Source organism: Herpailurus yagouaroundi, unplaced genomic scaffold (genome assembly GCF_014898765.1).
Source record: "Herpailurus yagouaroundi ecotype Mexico unplaced genomic scaffold, PumYag 210, whole genome shotgun sequence".
Lineage (NCBI taxonomy): Eukaryota > Metazoa > Chordata > Mammalia > Carnivora > Felidae > Herpailurus > Herpailurus yagouaroundi.
The window spans coordinates 18,413,417-18,436,261 of record NW_024412441.1 but is presented as its reverse complement, the minus strand read 5'-3'; the positions used below and the strand labels follow the sequence as shown (position 1 = coordinate 18,436,261).

General features: G+C 42.4%; 1 protein-coding gene across 17 annotated transcripts in view; it reads right to left on the bottom strand.

Moving 5' to 3' along the window:
• INPP4A (inositol polyphosphate-4-phosphatase type I A) overlaps positions 1-13,158 on the bottom strand; it is a 152,454-nt gene extending 139,296 nt beyond the window's left edge. For all 17 annotated transcript variants that reach the window (XM_040453980.1, XM_040453971.1, XM_040453979.1 and 14 more), the window contains exon 1: positions 12,988-13,158. The gene's annotated coding sequence lies outside the window, so the exon portion shown is untranslated. The remainder of the gene's footprint in view (positions 1-12,987) is intronic.
• Between the last annotated feature and the right edge of the window lie 9,687 nt (positions 13,159-22,845).

Here is a 22,845-nt window from a genome sequence, read left to right as displayed (position 1 = left end):
GGTGGGGAAGGATAAGCCAGCCCTGGAGACTACAGTGGGGACAAGCTTGTCTTCCTCTTCCTGGGCCCCAGGGCATCTCATCCACAGGTCCTTGCCTGGATCTCACATTCTTCCTGAAATCCCCCCCACCCAAGCAGCCCCTCCCTCCAGACACACCCACAGGTCCAGAGGCACCAGAGAGACTACTGGTGGGAAGCAGCTCTGGTCTGTGAGCCTTGGCACTGGCCCTGAGAATTTAGCTCAGAACTCGGCCATTTCTGTTTTCTAAATGAGGAAATGAAGGAACAAAGGGATCAAGTGACCTCTTTCAGGCTCTCGTATGAAAGAAGTGTGGAAGCAAGAAAGGTCTCAAGTTCTCAACTTTTTAGTTAGCTCTCCATGCCTACAGCCTCCCCAGAGAAGTTTTCCCAAAGTTTTGCCAACATTTTTCCAACAAGCATTAAAAACTCACCTTCCAAAAAAGACAACTTGCAGGAGAGACACAGTTGCCTCCAATGTCTATTCTTTGCTTCCTCCATAGAAGCCCTAGGATCCTGACGTTTAGTTGGCCCAGGGCTGTCCGCCTCCCTTGCAGCTAGTTTTGGCCAGGAGTTCGTTCGGTTCTTGCCAACAAGACGTAAGGAGAAATTTGATAAGGAGTTCTTGGGAAGTGTGCCTTCCTCCAGCCTGGTGTCTGGAAGGCCCATGAGCTGACCGCACCTCTAGCTGCCAACCCAGACAGGAGGCACTGGGCCTCACCACAGGCAGGTACAGCACAAGGTCTGACAACAAGAAAGACATGCCTTCTCTGACTAGGCCTCTTTTCCTTCAGATGTTTTCCTGTTATATGCAGCCAAATATTAATCCTCACAATTTTGCCATTCCCCACTTATATCCAATGGTGGCAAAGGTCACTGTACTGGGATGCTGACAGAGAAGGGTACTATTTTAGATTTAAGTTCATGAACAGTCCCCTTTTCCTTCTTTAATGCCTTAAATAAAGCATTCTCAAATTTACCCTGGGCCCTAGGCTCAAGTGAGTGCATGCTCGCAAGACCCTACAAGCATATTAAAATTCATTTTGTTGTAGAGTTATTTTATAAAATAGCTTCTCCCCAATATAAGCAACATTTATAATCCTAAAAAAGGCAACCAATCTTATTTCTAGGCCTGTCTGAGTAGTAAATTCAAAAAGCCTTAATATGCCGAATTCCTGTTGACTGCCCCAAACATTTAATAGCTTGGCTTGCATATTTAGTGCAGACGAATCTAGGTTATGAGGCAAAAATAGCCCGTTTTGTTTTTTTGTTTTTTCATTTCAGTGAGCCCATTAAATGAGGTTCAGAGTCTAAGCCACAGGCTGCTAGTGGCCATGATAAATACGGGTGCGATCCTTAACAGTTTACAAACCAGCCAGCCTGAGGGTATGTAATACTGGTGAGACCCCGCGATGCCCTGCTCGAAAAGGAATGACACAGAGATTACTGCCCTGGGACTTCATATCTCATCTAATCCTGTTTGGAACGAATCTGTTCCATGACAGTTTAGAACCTTCTCTGCTAGAGATGGGGCTGAGGCTGTGCTGGCTGCTGTAATGAGGACAGACACGAACGCCAGACAGGGGGGCTTGAAGCCCCTTCAGTGCAAGAGTGGCACTGCCATCACAGAAGCATCCTTTCTCTTTGAGCCAGTCCACAAGCTGCAAAGACTTCTCACTGCTTCACAACCTGTCTGCTGGCTTTTCTATTCCTTTTGGCCAATGAGGCTAATACGTAGCTTGGTAAAGATATCTGACTAATTAAGGAATGATTAAATAACCAAGTTGACTCAAAATGCAAACGTCTTTCTCCCTGTAGGAAAGTTATTCGAAAGATCACGTAGTTCGAAGGCGCCTACAATGATAATCAAAAAATATGTATCTTGGGCAATCACTGGTACGTCACCCACTATTTGCAAGACTATTTGCACTATCAAGAAAGTCAGGTTCCTGTTCTCATGAGTTCTGCAGTGTTTCAAGGAGAAAGACACACAGATGAAGAATGTGACAGCTTCTGGTAACACAAGCATCCCTGAAATAAGTTCAGGGCTCTTCTTGAAGGGACGGCACTCATATGGTTGTATCCATTTGAAGCTGTCTTTAATTCTTTTTAATCATTTTATGCTTTAACTGATAACTTTAAATCCATGCACCCTTTCTGTAAAATGTCAGGAATGAATAATAGAAAATAAAATAGGTCAAAAATAGTGTAAAAGGAGGTCAGAGAGAGGTAGGTGAAGAATTCAGGGGAGGATATCAAACTGCCAGAGAGAGACAATCCAGATCCGAACAGCTGTGCATACATTATCAGAGGAAAACTTCAGGGAGTAAAGTGGCATTCATCAGTTCACGGAAAATGACAAGGATTTGAGCATCAACATAAAGCCTATAGCTGTACTGGGGGATTATATGCAGTGGGCCTCAGAAGGCGGGTGTGGGGATGGAGTGCAGGGTAGAAGAGCCAGAGAAAGGCACCAGACACTCTACTTGGACCAGGAAGAGTTTGGTCTGCATGATATACAGACAGCTTCAACCTTCATGGACATATCCAGGGTATTCCAGGGTCTCTGACACTAAGTTTATGTACTCTAGAAAGATACTCATAAATCACTGCAGAGGGGAGCCAGAAAGTGAAAGAAGAGTAGAGACAGGACCTTGATTTCCAAGGCCACAGACTAAACAAGTACTTCCCTAAATACTGTGTATGTATGTGTGTCTCCCTCGATGCCAACTTTACCTATGCAGCCCTCAGGCACAATCACAACTCTGCTTCATTGTTGGACTGGGGGTCAAGGGAGAAAGAAATGAGGGAGTCACCTGCTCCAGATGAACGAGGAAGGAGGTCAGATTCAGGCATGATTTCACCAAGTCACCAGCAGGTTAGGGGCAACATCCAAATGCATGCTTCTCCTCTGCCTGAGGTGGGCACTGTCTACCATCCCACGGTGTTTCCCTAAGGCCAATCCATTCACCCATCACTCTGTCCTCTTCAAAACCAAGGAGTAACAATGTTAGAAAGATTCTGGGTTACCTTGACATTTTTTGGCACACAGTCCCATCTTAACTGGGCTCTATTACCGCATTTTATCAGCCATTTGATTATTACCCAATTACATAACGTGATCATTTTGTTTAACATTTGTCTATGCAGAACACAGTCAAAGCAATGAATAAGAAATGTGAAAATACTCAACATCCACGTCACACAATCACAAGTTTTTATGTGCTTAAAAAAAAGTGTCAGTAGAAGAGAAGGCTAAGCTGGGTCAGTGATCACCTGACAAAACATTATGAGCCCAGGCCCCTCCTACTTCCCTGTTCTGCCCACATCCTTCTCTGACCTTTACTGGCAGTCCCCTGCCTCTCAGAACCTCCTTCTTCTACATTTCCCCTCAGAGGTGCCCTGGGCAGGAGTCAGAGATGGATGTACTCTAGCCTTCTGAATACATTTCTTTATGGCTGTTAATGCTTTTTTTTTTTTTTTTAACATTTATTTTTCATTTGAGAGAGAGAGAGAGAGATCACACATGCAGGTGCACACGGGAGAGGGGCAGAGGGAGAAGGAGAGAGAGAATCTTAAGCAGGCTCCACACCCCTACAGAGAAATTTCTTAAAGCATGGACAGGACTTGAAGGATGTTGAGAAAACTGAACACAGTACATTTTTTAAAATAGAGGCACTATGGAGGTGCCTGGGTGGCTGAGTCGGTTAAGCATCCAACTCTTGATTTTGGCTCAGGTCATGATCTCTCGGTTTGTGAGTTTGAGCCCTGTGTTGGGCTCTGCACTGACAGCATGGAGCTGCTTGGGATTCTCTCTCTCTCCCTCTGCCTCTTCCCTGCTAGCGCTCTCTCTTTCTCTCTCAAGGTAAATAGATAAACATTTTAAAAAATAGGGGCACTATGGGAAAAATGGCTTTCAAGACTGTAAAACTGAGAGGAAAGATACTAAGTCTCCTGCAAGACTGTAACTTCCCACCTGCATTGGTCCAGAGCATTGCAATGCACAAATCTCCCGCTTATCTCAACCTACATAACCCGCCATGGGTTGTGGAGGCACATTCAGGTTCGTGTCTCATAATCCAACTTATGCCCCCTCAAAAAACATACACAGGCACCCCAAAGAGATTATTACATATGCTTTGTAACACAAACCAGACTAACACCTACATTAATGCATCCCAAAGGCAGCCAAAGTGACTTGGAAGTTGTCCTGTTATTAAGTCACAAAGGATTGCAAGGGGATCACAGGCAGTGATGGCTCCAATGGGGCCAGCCTCAAAACAAGGGAGATCCAGATATCAACCTATTTACCTATCTCATTCTCTCTCTCTCTCTCTCTCTCTCTGTGTGTGTGTGTGTGTGTGTGTGTGTGTGTGTGTGTTTAGACACGCTGATCCACCCTGTTAGGAGAAGGATGAGTCAGGTGTCCACGGTTAAATTTTAAACCTCTGGCAAATCCACACACTCCCTTCCTTGCCTCCCCATCTCAGAGTAGCCATACTAAGGACCCTCAACATCATCAGGAGGACTGATCAAATACCACAGACAATAAGTCAGCCCAAGACCAGAACATCTACGCCTTTTTTCTTGCTGTCCCTGGGCTCCAGCTCCACTCCCACTGGCCCACACCGCTAAAAGTCCTTTTTTGGGGACATTCACTTTCGAATGTCCTCTCTCTGTGAAGAGAGCTTTCTTGCTACTCTTACTTTCTAATCTTATATTCTAATAAACTTTTGCCTGCTGCTCAAGAAAAAAAAAAGTCCCCTTTCATTTTAGATCAGCGGTTCTCCAACTGTGGTGAGTCACAGACCTCTGAGGTTCTGATGAAGGCCAGAGACCCTCTCCCTGGGGAAAGACCCCATATGTGTGTGCATGTGTTTGTGTACATGGCCAGGGTAGCCCCCTCCACTATGTGCTCAACTTCCAGATTTTACACATTTTTGCCAAACCCACAGTAGGAAGCGTTCACAGTGAAACAGTACCCGAACATACACCTCATGCACATAGCTACATTTTTACCAAAAAATGCCAACCCTTTCTATAAGAAATGTACTTGGATATTTTCTATTTTATTTCAAAAAAAAATGCTTAATTTTTTTTAATGTTTATTTTTGAGAGAGAGACAGAGAGAGTGTGAGCAGGGGAGGGACAGAGAGAAAGGGAGATACAGAATCCAAAGCAGGTTCCAGGCTCTGAGCTGTCAGCACAGAGTCCGACATGAGGTTTGAACCCATGAACCCATGAACTCATGAACCATGAGCCGAAGTCAGATGCTTAACCCACTGAGCCACCCAGGCATCCTTCAAAAAAAAAAAAATATATGTTTAAATGCTGGTTACAATCTCAAATTGATTTCAGCACCACTGCTGTTTGAAAAACACTGTTCTGGACCCTGGCCCACCACCCGGTCTCCTCCTCAGGTGCTCTTCCTTCTTCAGCAATTAGCACTGATGTGGTACAGCAGGTATGAGATTGCCTGGATTAAGGGGAACCTTGGAAAATCAAGAAAATCTAGAAATACCTCAGCTCACTAGTTTCTGGAAAAATGTGGAACGGTGAGAGATTTTGAGCTCACAGATTTACACCATGGAGATGGCTCTTTCACTTCACCTAAACATAAAGTTGGAGCTGTACTTGCAAAAGGGAACAACAAAGCAGGTCACACTGGGCAAAGCCAGAGAGAACTACAAACTGCCATTGAAAGTAGTCCCTTAGGCTGTCCCCAGGCCAACCCCTTAAGCATTCTCAAGCCCCTACTAACTGTACTGCTTTCTATTTTTTTCTAATTGAGCAAGGAGTAGCATGGTAAGCAAACTCTATACATCAGAACATACTTCCAGAATGCCTCTGGAAAGGGAGTCATAAGGGCCGGTCTAGATCCACAGCAGCTGGTCCAGTGGACTCCCAACCTTGCTGGACCAGAGATAGAAGCTGGGGCTGGGGTGTAACCATGCTGATTCCTTTAGTCCTGCAGGGAGGATGTGGGCCACTCTCGGAGGAGCTGAAGAGGCTGCAGGCATGGGGCTAGGAAACAGTTGGGCCAGTAAACTGGGGCCCAGGCCGGGGGCGGGGAGGGAGACAAGGAGAACAAAGGTGCCCACAGGTTCCTCAGTTTACGCTGTGGGCTGACCACCCAGCGCTCTTCACCCTTCTTCCTATTCTGGGAGCAATCCTCTCTGGATTCAGGAAAAGCCAGTCCCAACTCCAGCTGATGAATGGGAGCGGCCTTGATTACACCAAGAGCAATTCTCAAACTGGAACTTGCATCACAATCACCTGGAGGGCCTGCTACAACAGAGTGCTGGGCCCCAGCCCAGAATTTCTAATTCGGTAGGTTGGAGTGGGGCCTGAGCCTCACACCTAATGTCTCAAGGGATGCTGATTCCACTGGTCTGGGGCCCACCCATGGAGGAACACTCCTAAGCCAATCAGCACACAACCTCCTCGCAGCCTCCTAGTCTGCGTCCAAGGGAGGCTACGTGGTCCTCACTGCTCCCACACACCAGAGTGGCTGTGGCTAGAGACTGGCTGGTGTCAGGAGTGGGGAAACATGCAGTCCCACTGACCATAAGGACAACCTCATCATCATGAGGAGGCTCACTCTGGGTTGACACCAGCAGTGATGGCTGGAAAGAAGAGAAGAATCCAGGTCCTTGATGAAACTGCAGAACTGTTGATAGAGTAGAACTCCGGTTCTATGAGATAATAAATGACCTTACTGTTTACTTGTCAGCCCAAAGACCCCAAATGACACACCCCACAATCCAGGGAGACTCATGAACTGCTGGGCATCCCTGTTTCCTAAGAGGACCCTGTACTCCAGAAATATACACCTGCCTAGATGTATTTCCTTCACACTTCAGAATTTGTACGCCTAGGTCATCCTCCTTAAAAATTCAGGGGCGCCTGGGTGGCGCAGTCGGTTAAGCGTCCGACTTCAGCCAGGTCACGATCTCGCGGTCCGTGAGTTCGAGCCCCGCGTCAGGCTCTGGGCTGATGGCTCGGAGCCTGGAGCCTGTTTCCGATTCTGTGTCTCCCTCTCTCTCTGCCCCTCCCCCGTTCATGCTCTGTCTCTCTCTGTCCCAAAAAATAAATAAACGTTGAAAAAAAATTAAAAAAAATAATAATAATAATAAAAAATTCTAATTAGCAGGTTAAAGAAGGCACCATTTGAAATTCAAGCAACACAAAACAAAGGAAAGAGTTCCACATCCTGGAGTGAATGAATTTTAGCAGACAGCAGCTGATACCAGCTTTACAAGGGCTATGGTGGAGGTGTGGGGAACAGGGAGGGAGGCAGGGGATTTCGGCCTCAGAATTCTACCTGGTAGGTACAACAGGAAGGGCACTGCATAAAGGCCAGGAGAATTACTAGATGTCTGAAGTAAAGGCTCTGACGGTGTCCCAGGAAGGGAGCTGCAAGGAGCTGAATGCTTTTCTCCTCCAGAGGTCCCCTCCCAGAGGACACCCCTCTGTCTTCCTGACCCCATACCAGAAAACGGACACATTTTTATCACCACAGACCCTCCCCCACTGGAGACTTCTGCTTCTGAGTACTTCACCAGGTGAGCCTCAAGAACAGATTGCACGTTGAAAGGGCTGCAGGGTCTCACCCGCCCCAGGTTAAGGGCTGTGAGCAAACGCTAGGGGCCAGCTGGGCTGAGTATGAGCAAGGTGTGTGCAGAGACCATATTGAAGAGACAAGCACACAGCACCCAGGGGCCCTGATCCCCCATTTCCCAGACAGCTTATGATGAAAGAGATGGTTAAACCTGCAAAGAAATGGCTGCTCTAATTCCAAGTTCCACACTGCCTGCACTTGCTACACACATGAACTCATCATAACGGTTCATGTTGCCGAATGCTTACCGGCAACAGGTGCCATTCCAAGCCCTTGATGTGCATTAACTCACTTTACCCCCCAACAAGACTCTGGGGTTGCTACTATCATCAGCCCAGTTTTGCAGATGAGCAAACCAAGACACAGAAAGATTAAGCTATTTGCCCAAAGTCACAGAGCTGATTGGAAGCTCACAGGGACTTTGGCTCCAGAAATAAAATAAATGATTTTGAAAGATGTATATGTTCAAAGCTCCTTACTTACAAATCAAAATATTAGAAATAGAAATTACTGATATTGGAGGCTCCAAGTAATGAATTCCCGGTCCTACATTGATACAATAAAGTACAGCAATTATTTTCAAATCCTGTGCAGGAAGCTATATGCTTTAATGGAAATGGCATGAGATCCAGAGAGACCTGGGTTTGAGTCCCAGTTCAAGCTCTTACAATCATTTTTAGGTGGATACCTTAACCACACCTCACTAAGTTTTCTCAACACCACAGCTCAACTTCCCACAGGACTTGCAGGGAATGTATATAAATAAATACTCGGCCCAGAGCCTGGGATGTAGGGGGGCTCAGAAAATGGTAGTTTCCTTGTCCTCTCGAATGAAAAATGGATCATCCTTAAAGGAGACTTCTAAGGCTGCCAAAAATAAAGTCTAAAGTTTCAGTAACTTCCACAATTCAGTAATATAAAGAATAACCTAATGAGAAAAAAGTGGGCAAAGGATATGCACAGGTAATTCATAGAAGCAAAAGTATAAGCTAGCACAAGAAGGTTTTCAATATTTTTGGTAATTTGAGAAATGTAATTAAAGTAATAATGCCTTCTTTATCCATTAGATTGGCAAAAATTGACAAGATTTATACTCAGTATTGGCAGAGTTAAAAAGAAATAGTTTCACACCCTAATGGAAAGAGTACAAAGTGAACGCCTCCTGGAAGTGGGGGCAATTTGGCAAAGCTCTCCATTTAAAATTACTCTTTGACCCAGAAATCCTACTTCTAGGGAGCTAGAAGATGGAAATATTAGCGAGTATTAACAATGATTTGATTCACAGATTCTCCACTACTTTTAGAGCAGGACATTGGGAATAACCTAAGTGTCCACTGATAAAGGATAGTTCAATAAATTGTGATAAACCCATATTCTAGAATACAGACAAAAAAAATATTTTAATGTCAGTAATATAGATCTCCAGGACACAGTGACATAGCATTAAATTTAAAATGCAAATCAGAGAAAATTTTGTGTAATATGTAAATGAGAGCAATACGTTCACTAAACAGGCCTAGAGGCAGCAACACCTCAGTAGCAATGAGCACGCCTAGGATCCAGATCTTGGTTTTTAAATACCATTCTCCATTAAAAGGAACCAAGACTCTTTGGAGAAATGGCTAATTCCAAGGCTGGAAAGTATAAGCTGAGTCTTGAGGGTTTTGTACCAGAGAGTAAAGAAGTCCTCAAAGAAGGATGAGGGTATGTCAAAAGGACATAAGGGGCTCCTACAAGCCAAGTCCGGGATAATTTAAGCAACAAGATGAATAATGAGCGTAAGAGACTATAATCTATTGCATAAAGCTGGAATTCATGAGTGCAGAGGAATAAATCAAAGGATAAACAAGGAAGAAAGAAATGTTCTTCCTTGCAGTATAATTCCAAGTGGTAAGTATAGAAAGAAATACGGAATTAGAAAATTCACCATCTGGGGCACCTGGGTGGCACACTGGTTATGCATCCAACCCTTGATTGCCGTTCATGGTTCATGAGATCAAGCCTCAAGTTGGGCTCCACGCTAAATAGCTCGGAACTTGGGATTCTCTCTCTCTCTCTCTCTCTCTCTCTCTCTCTCTCTCAAAATAAATAAATAAACATTAAAAAAAAGAAGAGGAGAGAAGACAAAAAATCACCATCTGTCAGCCAGAATAACTGGTTCAGGTAAGAATCATCAATGGATTCGAAAACTAGTGAGTCAGAGTATGAGGAGTAACGGTATAATCACAGAGTCTCAAGTTATCTTACTACCAGATACATATTAAATACAATGGGAAAATGGTAACTTTTCTGTAAGGGAACTTGGCAGACACCACCTTAACCAAGTGATCAAAGTTAACCTGACCAGTGAATGGGACTAATCAACAGCATATGCCTCCTCCTGATGGGACACGCTGAGATCACTGCAGGGTCACCCCTGTGCTAGTCCTGCCAAAAGTGCATAATCTGAATCTAATCATGAGGAAACTGCAGGCAAACCCAAATTGGGAGACTTAATCCACAAAATAGGCAGCAGTCTTCAAAAATGTCAATGTCATGGACTACAAACAAAGATTCTCAGTAACTGTTCCAGATGAAAGCAAACTAAAGAGAGAGCACAATTTGACATAATGTATAATCTTGGATTTTTTTTTCTCTAAAGGACATTATTGGAGCTATTGGCAAGATCTGAAAAAGACCTATATATTAAATAATAGCACTGTATCAATGTTTAATTTCCTAATGTTTAATAACTGTGCTGTTGTTATGTAAGAGAATGTCCTTGTTTTTAAGATATACATAATAAAGTATTTAGAGGTAAAAGAGTATCAAGTCTGCAGGTCACCATTAAACAGTTCAGAAAAAAGGAATCACACACTAACAAATATGAGAGAAGAATAAGGCGAATGTAGTAAATGTCAACATTTGGAGAATGTGGGTAAAGTTTATCTGGGAATTCTTTGGATTATTCTTGCAACTCCTCAGTAAATCTGAAATAATACTTTTTAAACAATTTAAAGACAGCAAGGGGTGCATATGTATAGAAATACAGGTAAACTCCTGGGAATTAGATGCATGATGGCATTTTCCTTAAAAGCACAAACAAAATAAAGGAGGCCTGCTTCGGTGTTAATATTGGTCTCCCCAGAATATGCTCTCCTCACAGAGCTTTTGTTCCAGGACACTAGAAAAATATGTTTTGAAGGATCTCTCAAGACCAGCTCATTAATCAAGTTCTACAAAAGAAGCAACCACATAATCAAGCCTTCTTCCCTGCAGATTTGTGCTATTTTCTCCTCCGTGAAAGTCAAAGCATCCTGATACCATAAGTAGCTGATAATACTATGAGGACTTTCGTGGAATACGTAATCAATAAAGGAGTTTTTCATAAGAAGCTAAGACCAACCTTGGTCCAAAGTCTCCACATCCCTCTGTCTTACTGGATTCTTGAGATGCTGTGAGGTCGGGGTCAGGGGTCAGTTGGTCCCATGTGCCTTTCCGTTCCAATCCTCAGCTGCATTTACAGGTTTGCAGGCTGAGCAGGATGTTCCCAGGTAGGCTGCTGGCTAAAGGGACTTGCAGGGTCAGTAGTTCTGACCTCTGACCTCTTCCCCACCTCTGTGGTCCTAATATTCAGTTTAACAGCAATACAAGAAAATATCCAGTTTCCCAAACAATGGAATAAAATGTAATGTCTACCCTTGACTTCAGAGTCTAAAGCAGATAAACACTGAGATGTCATAAGCTTAATGAAAAACAGAAGTAGAGCAGCCACTAGAATCAGCAGAGCCAAATCTACTGCTGAGCCCAGGAGAAATAAATACAGCCTTCCCTTCCTTCTGCATCTGTCGGGCGTCCTTTCATTTAAGCCCTATCTTCAGGGCACATCCTCCCAGTAACTGTGGCTTGTTGTTACAGAGGTGTGTTTACAAGACACCACAGGGAATGAGGCCTTGTGGATCTCTGTTCACATGCAATAACCACCCCTGGGACAGCATCACTGTCTTCTGACAGCAGCCCTCCAACAGATCACACTGGCCTTCCCACGTGGGCACCATCATTCATTTTCTTCAGAGAAACCAACGGATTCCATCTTCCAGGAGTAAACATTTTAGCAAAAATCCCTAAAGCAAAGGACCTAGATCCAAAAACAAAATTCCTCTTAAAGAAAGCCTGTCTTCAACCAATGAGAAATTCAGTTTACTTCTAGGACAACCTACAGCTATTCTATGTGCATTTACCAATGCCAACAGTATCTCCATTCCAAAACAAATGGCAAAGCAGGTTCTGTTCTCACCTTTTAGAGGTGAGAAAATTGAGAACCAGAGTTAGCAAGTGAAAGATCCAGGATTCACACCCAAGTCAGCCTGTTCAGGCCCCAATCCCACTGGCTTGCCCACAGTCCACACAATCCACTGTGAACCAAGATGAATCAGGCAGAATTTCATCGTAACATTCAAAGGGCCACCCCACCCCCAATTCCCTTGGTTTAGATGCCCTATGGGCATTCTACTCTTAAGCAGCCTCCCAACAAAAACACATTCAGTGGCAAAGCAAAAGACAAGAAAATGGGCTTTACAACTGCCTACACTTCTTTCTTAGCCAGAGAAATATTTTCATGATCTGTTATTATGGATGAACTCGGGGCAGGAGGAACACAAAATTATGTAATGTCAGAGGGCAGGCGACAAGACGGAGGGAAAGCAAACCCATCCCCGCTCCCTTCGCCCACAAAAACATAAATTTACTTTTGACATTTTGAGTGTCTCAATCTTCTATGGCCTACATGTTCATGATTGGCTTTTCAAGAGACGGTCACAGATCTCTGCAAATTTCTCAGGCCTCAATTAACTGACTAGCACTGCCAGAAAAAATTAACATACAAAAAGCAAAGATGCCAGAAATATCGGGGGACTATGGGCAGGCAGAAAAGGGAAGAGTTGAGAGGACGGAGAGCAGATGTCCTACACTGAGATGCATGCTTATTTTTATCCGGTTCTGTTTACACCCAATGCACAGAAAGGCCTTCAGCGTCTGAAGTCACTAGATCTAAGCAAGAGCCAAGACATGGCCTCGGAGTCGCCGCGTCCTGCATCCCGGCTCCCCATCTCCCGCTCCAGCCCCGCACTCCCCTCAGCAGGAGACTGCCCGGGTCTCCCAGTTAGGGGTCGGCCAGGCTTGGATTGTTCTCCAAAGACGCAACCGCCGGTGAACCACAAGGCTGTAGGATCTCCATGACAACCGCGGGCGCCCTCCCAGTCCAGCACCCCGGTATCAGGATGCGCGCCGCGCCCCGCCCCGCCGGGTGCATCATTGCGCCCGGCAGCTCACCGCAGCCGCGTCGCCCCCAGCCCAGCCTGGCCCACCTACCTGGCGCGCCCCGGCTCGCGGCGCCCGTGCCCTGCAGCCCCGGCGTCCTCAGTCCCGCCAGGCCGCGCGCCCAAGCCCTGCAGCAGCAGCGCCGCTGCTTGGTCGCCAAGTCGCGGGCAGCGGCCCGGCTCTACGTGCTGGTTCTCCTGCCCAGGTCGGCCGCGAACCCGCCGCCCCAGACGCAGCCCGAACTCCGCTGCCGCCGCCGCCGCCGATACTGCTGCTGCTCCGGAGATTGCGCGTAGCCCCGCCCCGGCCCCGCCCCCTCGCCGCGCATGCGCGCTCCGCGAGCCCCGGCCGGGCCGCCCCACCCTCCGGGTCCGCCTCGCAGGCGGTGGAGCAAGGAGTTCCGGCGTCCGAGCGCCTCGCGCTGGGTTGAACTCCTAGGTTCCCACAAGACCCCACTCTCAACTGGGACTGGATCGCCTGCAAGTTCTTGAACTTCTGGACTCAATCGGATGATGGCATTTTCGCCCTCGCATAGACTGAGCCTTGTGAGGCCCTGACACATCAGAAGACCGGGTGAAATGTTCTGGCCCTTTGCCCCCGCGGTGAGCGCGCTTCGCGTGGTGCAAGTGCAGGCAATCCCTAGGAGACATTTAGGAAATGGAACATTCAACCCAGCAAAAATTAAAATCATACTTTGAAAATACAGATAAGCAAAAGGAAGAGAGAAACTACTAACATCCTTGCAGACCTGTTCTGGCATAACTGTATGAATATTCATTTATAGACTCTCACCAAATATCAGCTCCTTACGCTTCTCCCCCAAAGTCCTGTGTTTTCATAGGAAAACAATATGTAAAATAAAAGTCATTTTAATATGACTTTAATTAAACTTATGGGGCGCCTGGGTGGCTCAGTCTTGGTTAAGTGTCCGACTTTGGCTCAGGTCATGATCTCAGGGTTGGGTTCATGCGGGCTCTGTGCTGACAGTTCAGAGCCTGGAGCCCTCTTTGAATTCTCTCTCTCTCTCTCTCTCTCCCTCTCTCCCCCCTGCCCCCTACCCCACTCATGCTCTGTCTCTCTCAAAAATAAACATTAAAAAAAATTTTTTTAAACCTTAAATATTTCTGGTTGAGCAAGGGTAAATACCAGACTAACTATAAGCATGTATTTTATTTTGAAGTCTTCAAATTTTATCAGAAAAAATTATCCTTAAAAATTTTTAATGGAAACTATTTTAATTCAAAAAGCCAGAGCACTTATCAGAGTTCACATCCCTCCAGTGTAAAAGCAAGCATTTATAATTTGCTTTTAAAAGAAAAGACATTAACTTGTTAGAAATAAAAATGAAATAAGGACAAGTTCTGTAATCTCATTTAGATTTAGATCTAGGGGCGCCTGGGTGGCTCAGTCGGTTGTGTCTGTTCGGCTCAGGTCATGATCTCCTGGTTTGCAGGTTCAAGCCCTGCATCAGACTCTGCGCTGACAGCTCAGAGCCTGGAGCCTGTTTCAGATTCTGTGTCTCCCTCTCTCTCTGACCCTCCCCCATTCATACTCTGTCTCTCTCTGTCTCAAAAATAAATAAACGTTACAAAAAAAATTTTTTTTAATAGAATTAGATCTAAGCCTCCCTGTGTCACCAAAAACCAAATGCAGGCAATAATTTGGAATAAAAATAAATATAAAACTATTTTTAAAGTTCAATTTTTTTACTGACTTTTTATTTTACTTCTCTTCTGAAAAAGAATTTATACTGAAAAAGAAAATATATTATACTTAACCCTAGTATAAAATTAAAGCCAAGAAAGCCAAATAAACTTGTGGAAATGCAAAAATACTTTTATAACTTATTTTCTAAAATTAGGGTGACCAATATCCCTGGTTTACCCGGAACAGCCCCAGTTTACAACTTTTATCCAGCAAAAGTATTAATAGGATTCCCTTTCCATCTCAAAAGTGGTCTTAAAAGTGTTCGGACAACCCTATGGTTGTCCCATACTAGCTTTAATCAAACCAAGAGCATTTTTCAATCATAAGCTTTAAAAAAAGAAACAAATATAAATTCACAAACATTTAAAAATAGACATCAGTGCAATTTCAACAATTCATTCATTTAGTGTAGTAACAAACACTGAATGAGGATCGGGCTTCTGATAAACATTTGCCAATTAGCCGGTATGTAATTGGGATAGTCTTAAAAGTAGAAGAACCATGCTTCAGTGTGACAAGGAATGGGGCCCCAATTCCACTGTAGAGTGAACACTATCAAGTAAAAAGGGAACCAAGCTTGTTAGTAAATACAGTGCTATGCATTCCCTTTAGGTCCCTAACCAGCAGCACTAACATCCTCTCAGTACTTACTAGAAACGCAAGATCCCAGGCCCATCCTAGACCTGCTAAATCAGAAACTCTGAAAGTGGGAACTTTCAGAGCAATGTGTATGTTGACAAGCCCTCTAGGGGATTCTGATAAACACATGGACCTAGATAACCTATATACAATAAAGAAGCTGATTTAGATAATTTACACATGATAATTAAGAGCTGAACAGTGTTATTTTGGGGACTAGAACCAACCAACTTAAGAATTTCTTTTTGGGCCACTAAACATGATATATTTATGTTTATATATGTTTTCATTAGAGAATATATGTAGCGTTGAAAACCAACAGCCCTGCTGTCATAAGAGCTGTGAAAACCAGTAGCCTAGCAGCCACTGGAGGGGACAAAGGTATTTGGAGCACCTCAAAAAGTCCTATCTCCAGAGACATGCACTATTTGACTGGTATGGCAGCTCACAGGTAACGCTCCATTCTCAGGGCTTGTCTTTAACTGACTTGACTGAGAGCTTACTCTCCACAAATAGTCCTGTCCACAGGGCATTTGGTAAAAGCAATCAGCAGCAATTGTCTAACACTGCAGCTGCCTAAGGTAATGACACCAGTTGGAGCTAACAAAAGACTGACCAAAAATCTTAAAAGGAAATAATCAGGCATTGCTATCCCTTGGGGAACTTCAGAAAGATCTGACATACTTGTGAGAAGATTCTAGAATCTTTAGATTCTGGGACTCTAATAGGACATGTGGACATGTACACATGTCCAGGAAAGACTTGAGAAGACCATAATTTCTCACTTTCAGCAGACTTTGTGGCTTTGAGCAAACAAGAAGAAGGCTGAGGCAGAACTGTAGAGTGCCTGCCTAAGCACTGAAGACATACCTCAACATACACACACAGCTGTCCATAAAGACAGGAAGACATACTGGTTCCAGCATTTGAGAATATCCTTGTCTAATCATTTAGCAAATCATTAAGCTAGCGAAGCAATGATTTCAGTGGCTAAAAATTACAAAGAATACAGACTTTAGAGAATTATTCCAAGAGAGTCACTAAACAAAAAGTAACAACAAACCTTGAGGTAGAAGGAAAAATGATTTCTAGAATTGCCATATTATATTGTTTTAAGTGTCATGTGATCCCAGGGTCATGGGATCGAGCCTGTATTAGGCTCTATGCTGAGTGTGGAACCTACTTGGGATTCTCTCTCTGTCTCCCTCTGCCCCTCTCCCCCACTCACACACCCTCTCTCTAAAATAAAATTTAAAAAAAACTTGAAGGAGAAATTAAGATATTCGCAAACAAAAATCTGATAATTCATTGCTAGCAGACTCACTCTACAGGAAATACTAAAACTGAAAGGACACTGGAGAGTAACTCAAAATCACACAAAGGAATAAAAACTAAAGGCAAATACAAGATAAAAGTTAATTTCTGACACTCTTCTTTCTGACTTAAAAGACAACTACATAAGGGGCGCCCGGCTGGCTCAGTCGGTTAAGCATCCAACTTCGGCTCAGGTCATGATCTCCTGGTTTGTAGGTTCGAGCCCTGCATCAGGCTCTGTGCTAACAGCTCAGACCCTGGAGCTTGCTTCAGATTCTGTGTCTCCCTCTGTCTCTGCCCCTCCCCTGCTCATGCTCTGTCTCTCTCTCGCTCTCTCTGAAATAAATAAATATATTTTTTAAAAAAGACAACTACATAAAACAACAATATAATCTGTGTTGATGGTATCATAATATGAAAAAGATATAATGTGTATGACAATAATAGCATAAAGGAGTGGGAGAAACTGCTTGATTGGAGCAAAGTTTGTGTATACTACTGAAATTAAGTTAGTATTAATGCCAACTAGATTGTTTTAAATTAAAATGATAATTCCCAGGACAAACACTAGGCATAGGTATAGACAGATACAGATATAGATACAGCTACCGATTAAAAGAAAAGGAATTAAAATAGTATACTAGAACATAACTATTCACAAAAGAAGACAGTAATAGTAATAGGAAGAGAAGAACAAAAGAGATGTAAGATATAGTATAGAAAACAAATAGCAAAATGCAGACATAAGTCCTACCTTATCACAAGTCACATTAAATGTAAATAAACTCAACATTCCAATCAAGAGGCAGAGATTGGCAGAAGCGTTTTTTAAAAAAATCCAACTTGCAGCCGCTCTGGAAAGCAGTGTGGAGGTTCCTCAGAAAATTAAAAATAGACCTACCCTATGACCCAGCAATAGCACTGCTAGGAATTTATCCAAGGGACACAGGAGTACTGATGCATAGGGGCTCTTGTACCCCAATGTTCATAGCAGCACTCTCAACAATAGCCAAATTATGGAAAGAGCCTAAATGTCCATCAACTGATGAATGGATAAAGAAATTGTGGTTTACATACACAATGGAATACTACGTGGCAATGAGAAAAAATGAAATATGGCCTTTTGTAGCAACGTGGATGGAACTGGAGAGTGTGATGCTAAGTGAAATAAGCCATACAGAGAAAGACAGATACCATATGGTTTCACTCTTATGTGGATCCTGAGAAACTTAACAGGAACCCATGGGGGAGGGGAAGAAAAAAAAAAAAGAGGTTAGAGTGGGAGAGAGCCAAAGCATAAGAGACTGTTGAGAACTGAGAACAAACTAAGGGTTGATAGGGGGTGGGAGGGAGGAGAGGGTGGGTGATGGGTATTGAGGAGGGCACCTTTTGGGATGAGCACTGGGTGTTGTATGGAAGCCAATTTGACAATAAATTTCATATATAAATAAAAAAAATAAAAATAAAAAAATCCAACCATGTGCTGTCTACAGAAACAAACTTAAAATTCAAAAGTATAAGTAGGTTGAAGGTAAAATAATGGACAAAAATACAGCACGGAAACACTAACCAACAAAGTGCTTCAGTGATTACACAAATATCAGGCAAAATAAACCTCAAAACCAAACAAAACAATAAACAAAGAGGAACATTTTATAAGAGGGTCAATCCATCAGAAAGATATTATAATTAGAAGGACCATGCATCCACAAAAGAGACCCAAACACATGAGGCAAAACTGACAGAATTTAAGAAGTGGACAATGTAATAAAAATAATTGAAAATGTCAATACTCAACTTTTAATGATGGATAAAACAATGAGGCAGAAGATCAACAAGGAAATAAAAGACTTGAACAACATTACAAACCAACCAGCTGTAACAGGTATCTATAGAATACTTCACCCAACAGTATCAGAGCACACATACATACTTCTCAGTTATACATGAAACTTTCTCCAGGATAGAATATGTGGCAGGCCATTAAGAAAACTCAGTAAGTTAAAAAGGATTGAAGTCACACGTAGTATGTTCTCTGATCACAATGGTATTAGAATAAAAACCAAGAGCAGAAAGAAATTATAGGTAGGTGTAAATTAAACAATACAGCCCTTAATAACATAGGGGTCAAAAAAGAACTCAAAAGGAAAGTGAGAAAATATTTTAAGAAAAATTAAAATAAAAACTCAACATACTAATACTTTTGGGATGCAGCTAAAGCAGTGCTTAGAGGAAATTTTATGGCTAGAAACACCTATATTAAAAAGGAAGAAAGATCTAAAATGAATAACCTAACTTTTCTCCTTTAAAAACTAGAAAAATAACAAAACCAAAAGAAAAAAAAGGAAATAATAAAGATTAGAATGGAAACAAATGAAATACAAGTGGAAAAACAGTACAGAAAAATCAATAAAACCAAAAGTTGGTTCTTTAAAAATGTTAACAATTCTGACAAACTTTTAGCTAGACTGACCAAGAAAAAGGAAGAGAAAAGGTTCAAATTATTAAAATCAGGAAAGAGAAAGGAGCCATCACTACTGACCTTACATAAATAATCATTACAAAGGAAACTCTGAACAATTTATTTCAACAAACTGTATAACTTAGACCATATGGAGAATTCCTAGAAAGAAACAAACAAATAAAACAGACTCAAAAGAAAGAGAAAGTTTGCTTGATACCTGGGTGGTTCAGTCAGTTAAGCATCTGATTCTTGATCCCTTGATTTCGGCTCAGGTCATGATCTCATGGTGGCTCGTGAGTTCGAGCCCCACATCAGATTCTGAGCTGAGAGCATGGAGCCTGCTTGGTATTCTGTTTCTCTCTCTCTGCCCCTCCCTCACTTGCTCTCTTTATCTCTCTCAAAATAACTGAAAATAAAATTAAAGAAATAAAAGAGATAGAAAACCTGCATAGACTTATAACCACAAAAAAATAAAAAATGAATTAGTAACTTTAAAACATTCCATTAAAAAAATCCGCAGGCCCAGATATCTCCACTAATGAATTTTAACAACTATTTAAAGAATCCTTTACAAACTCTTACAGAAATTAGAAGAGGAAAAAAAAAGTTCCAAACTCTATGAGGCCTGTATTGCTCATACCAAAACAAGACATAGACATCAGAATAATAATTCTCAATATATCTTATGAATATAGATTTTAAAAATCCTCCAAAAAAATATGCTAACACACTGAGTCTACTAACATAGGGAAAAGGTTACACACCATGACCAAGTGGAATTTACTCCAGGAATCCATGGTTACTTTAATATCTACAAATTAATTAAGGTAATATACTATATTAATAAAAGACAAAAAACACATGATTATTTCATTAAAGGAAGAAAAATTATTTAACCAAATTCAACACCCGAAACACAGCAAACAAGGTATAGAAGAGAATTTCTTTAAGCTGATAAAGAGTATTTTTGAAAAACCATAGTTAACATTATACTTGATGAAAGACTGAATGCTTTACCCCTAAGACCAGGAGCAAGAAGATAAGGATGTCTCCCACCACATCCATGCAACATCGTACTGGAGATTCTAGCTAGAGCAGGTACGCAAGGAAAAAATAAAAAATAAAGGCATTCACACTGAAAAGGAAAAAGTAAAACCATATCTATTTGTGGATAACATGATCTTATGTATAGAAAAGCCTAAAGAATCCACTTAAAAGAATTAGAATAAACCAGATTAAAAAGGATGCAGGATACAAGATCAATATTCTTTATAAACTAGCAATGACTAATCCAAATAGGAAATTCAGAAAACAACCCCTTTTAATATAGCATCAAGAGAAATAAAATACTTAGGAATATATTTAACAAAAGGAGTCCAAGACTTGTATCTGAAAATCCAAAACATTGTTCAACGAAATAAAGAAAACCTAAGTAAACGGAAAGACATCCTGCATTTATGGATCAGAAGACTCAATAGTTAAAAGATGGCAATATCTCCCCCAATGGATCTATAATCCAATGCTATCCTAATCAAAATCCCAGCCGCCTGGGATTGGAAGGGGTCCAGGGTAACCAAAACAATCTTGAAAAGGATTAACAAAGTTGGAGAACTTATTCTGACCAAAAATTACTTAGGTCATCATTTTACCCTAAATCCCTTAGTGAGGTCACATCATATTTTTTAATGCAGTTAAATTAATTTGTCACAATTTTCTTTTTCATCCTGGGATTGTACCACATCTTGTTTGGTATTTTAAAATTTGCATAAAGTTCACTCTTTGTGATGTTCAGTTCTATAAGTTTGGACACATTGATACAGTCTTATACCCACCACCTCAATACCACACATTACTCTAAACTTTCCCCTGTGACCCCTTTGTAATCATATGTTAATTGTATTTTTAACTTTATGAAATATACCAAGTTGTTTTCCAAAGTAGCTGTACCATTTTGCATACCTACCAGACAACGAATGAGAATTCTTGGTGCTTCACATCCTTGACAACTTTTGGCATTGCTCGTTTCTTGGATTTAGCCTTTCTAATAAATGAGTTTTAGGAAAGCAATTCATAAACTGCTTTGCAGAATGAGTGTGCATTTGTAAAAAATCAATTGATACATGATATTGATTATATTAAAAGAATAAATGCCTAGAGAAAAAGAAAGTGAAAAGTTTCCCCCAACAGGAAGCCGTCATTAGCTGAGGAAATTTATGCTTTAGCACAATGAGCAATGCCTTTGCACAGATGCTTGAGAAGTGTTACTTTCCCTTGTTTCCATCTTGTCTTTTCTCAAGGATTTCTGCATTCTCAAAAGGAAAAAGCTTCAGGACAAAGGAAAAAATCTTTGATGGAAGGCTTCCAGACAACAGTCAGTGGAGAGAGGGTCTTTACCACTTAGTCTAAGTACATCTGAGGTAGGGCTTCCAGTCTGTAGAAGACATTCTGTCTGTGAAGTCCAAGACCTCCTTCCTCTCTGTCTTCACGTTCCTAGAATTGTCTACTAGGCAACAACTGAGGAAGATTGGAAGGAAGGGGGAGGGGCGAAGGGACTTTCTTCCTGTTTGCCTGCTGTCCTGCTTAGGTAGCCATAGTTGTGGCAGTTTATCCTGGCAGTGGCAGTTGGATCCAGCCTCCTTTGGGAACTTCTTTTGGGACTCCCCAGAACCAGTCTCACCATTCAATGCCCCCTTTCAGAAAATGTCCAAAGTCCTATGTTTGCCAAACTCCTCTGAGTTCCTAAATTACCAGTAACAGCCAGCAGCACCCCCTCTTCAAAGGTCTGAGTTGCAGCTCTGAGGCGCTCTTCTCTGAGCACCCTTTCTCTTTTGATCCCCTAGCCCTAAGGGTAATGGCTATTTTCTGCAGTACTCTTTCCGGATAAGCTAAGTACTCCTTTTCTGCTCTCTCAGCCCCCTGACGGCTATTTGATTAATTCCCTCTATTAAATTCTCTTTGGTGAAATACCTAACATATTTTTCCTAATTTGTTCTTAGATTCTGGTATTTAGGCTATTTCCTTTTTTCTATTAAAAACTGCTACAATAAGCATTTGTACATGCCTCTGGGCACACATATGTGACAATTTTCCTGTAATATAGAGCCAGAAGTAGGGTTGCTAGGTCACAGGTATGAGCATCTTCACTTTACTAGACAAAAGTCACCCCCTGCACTTCAAAGGAGCATTTTATTTTCCACTTTGTTCATTAGTTTGCTTTTCACCTTTCCTTCCTTGGAGTAATACTAATGGCCCTGAGGCCCAGAGAAGGAAACTGCCTTGGCTTCTACTTGATAAATTCCTGGAAGAAGGGTCTCAGATGGACCAGAGTTTGCCTGATAAAGCTATGACAGATCCTGGGCCCTGTTGAATTTTGATAGCTGGTACATCAGATCTCTGAGGGCCAAAGCTTCAGGGCAATGGAGCAGGCATCTGTCTTGATAAATTAGTTGAGTTACGAATATCTTCAGACATTTTTTATCCTGGTTACTGACTAGATACTCTTTGTCTAACTCTGTGTGGTTCCTTGCTATCTGGCAGCTTTGGGACTTTCCAAGCTTGACACACTGGGATCTTGGCCAGGTTGGGTTCCCCAAAGCCAAAGTTCAGTCTTCTCCTCTGAGATCTTGCTGCCTTCCATGTCCCTGGACTTCTGCCAGGAAGCCTGCATCCCTCCATACCTGGAGGAGTGCTCACCAATATTTTCTTCCTTTCCTGTCTCAGGGATACTCTCTCTCACTCTCTACACACACACACACACACACACACACACACACACACACACACAC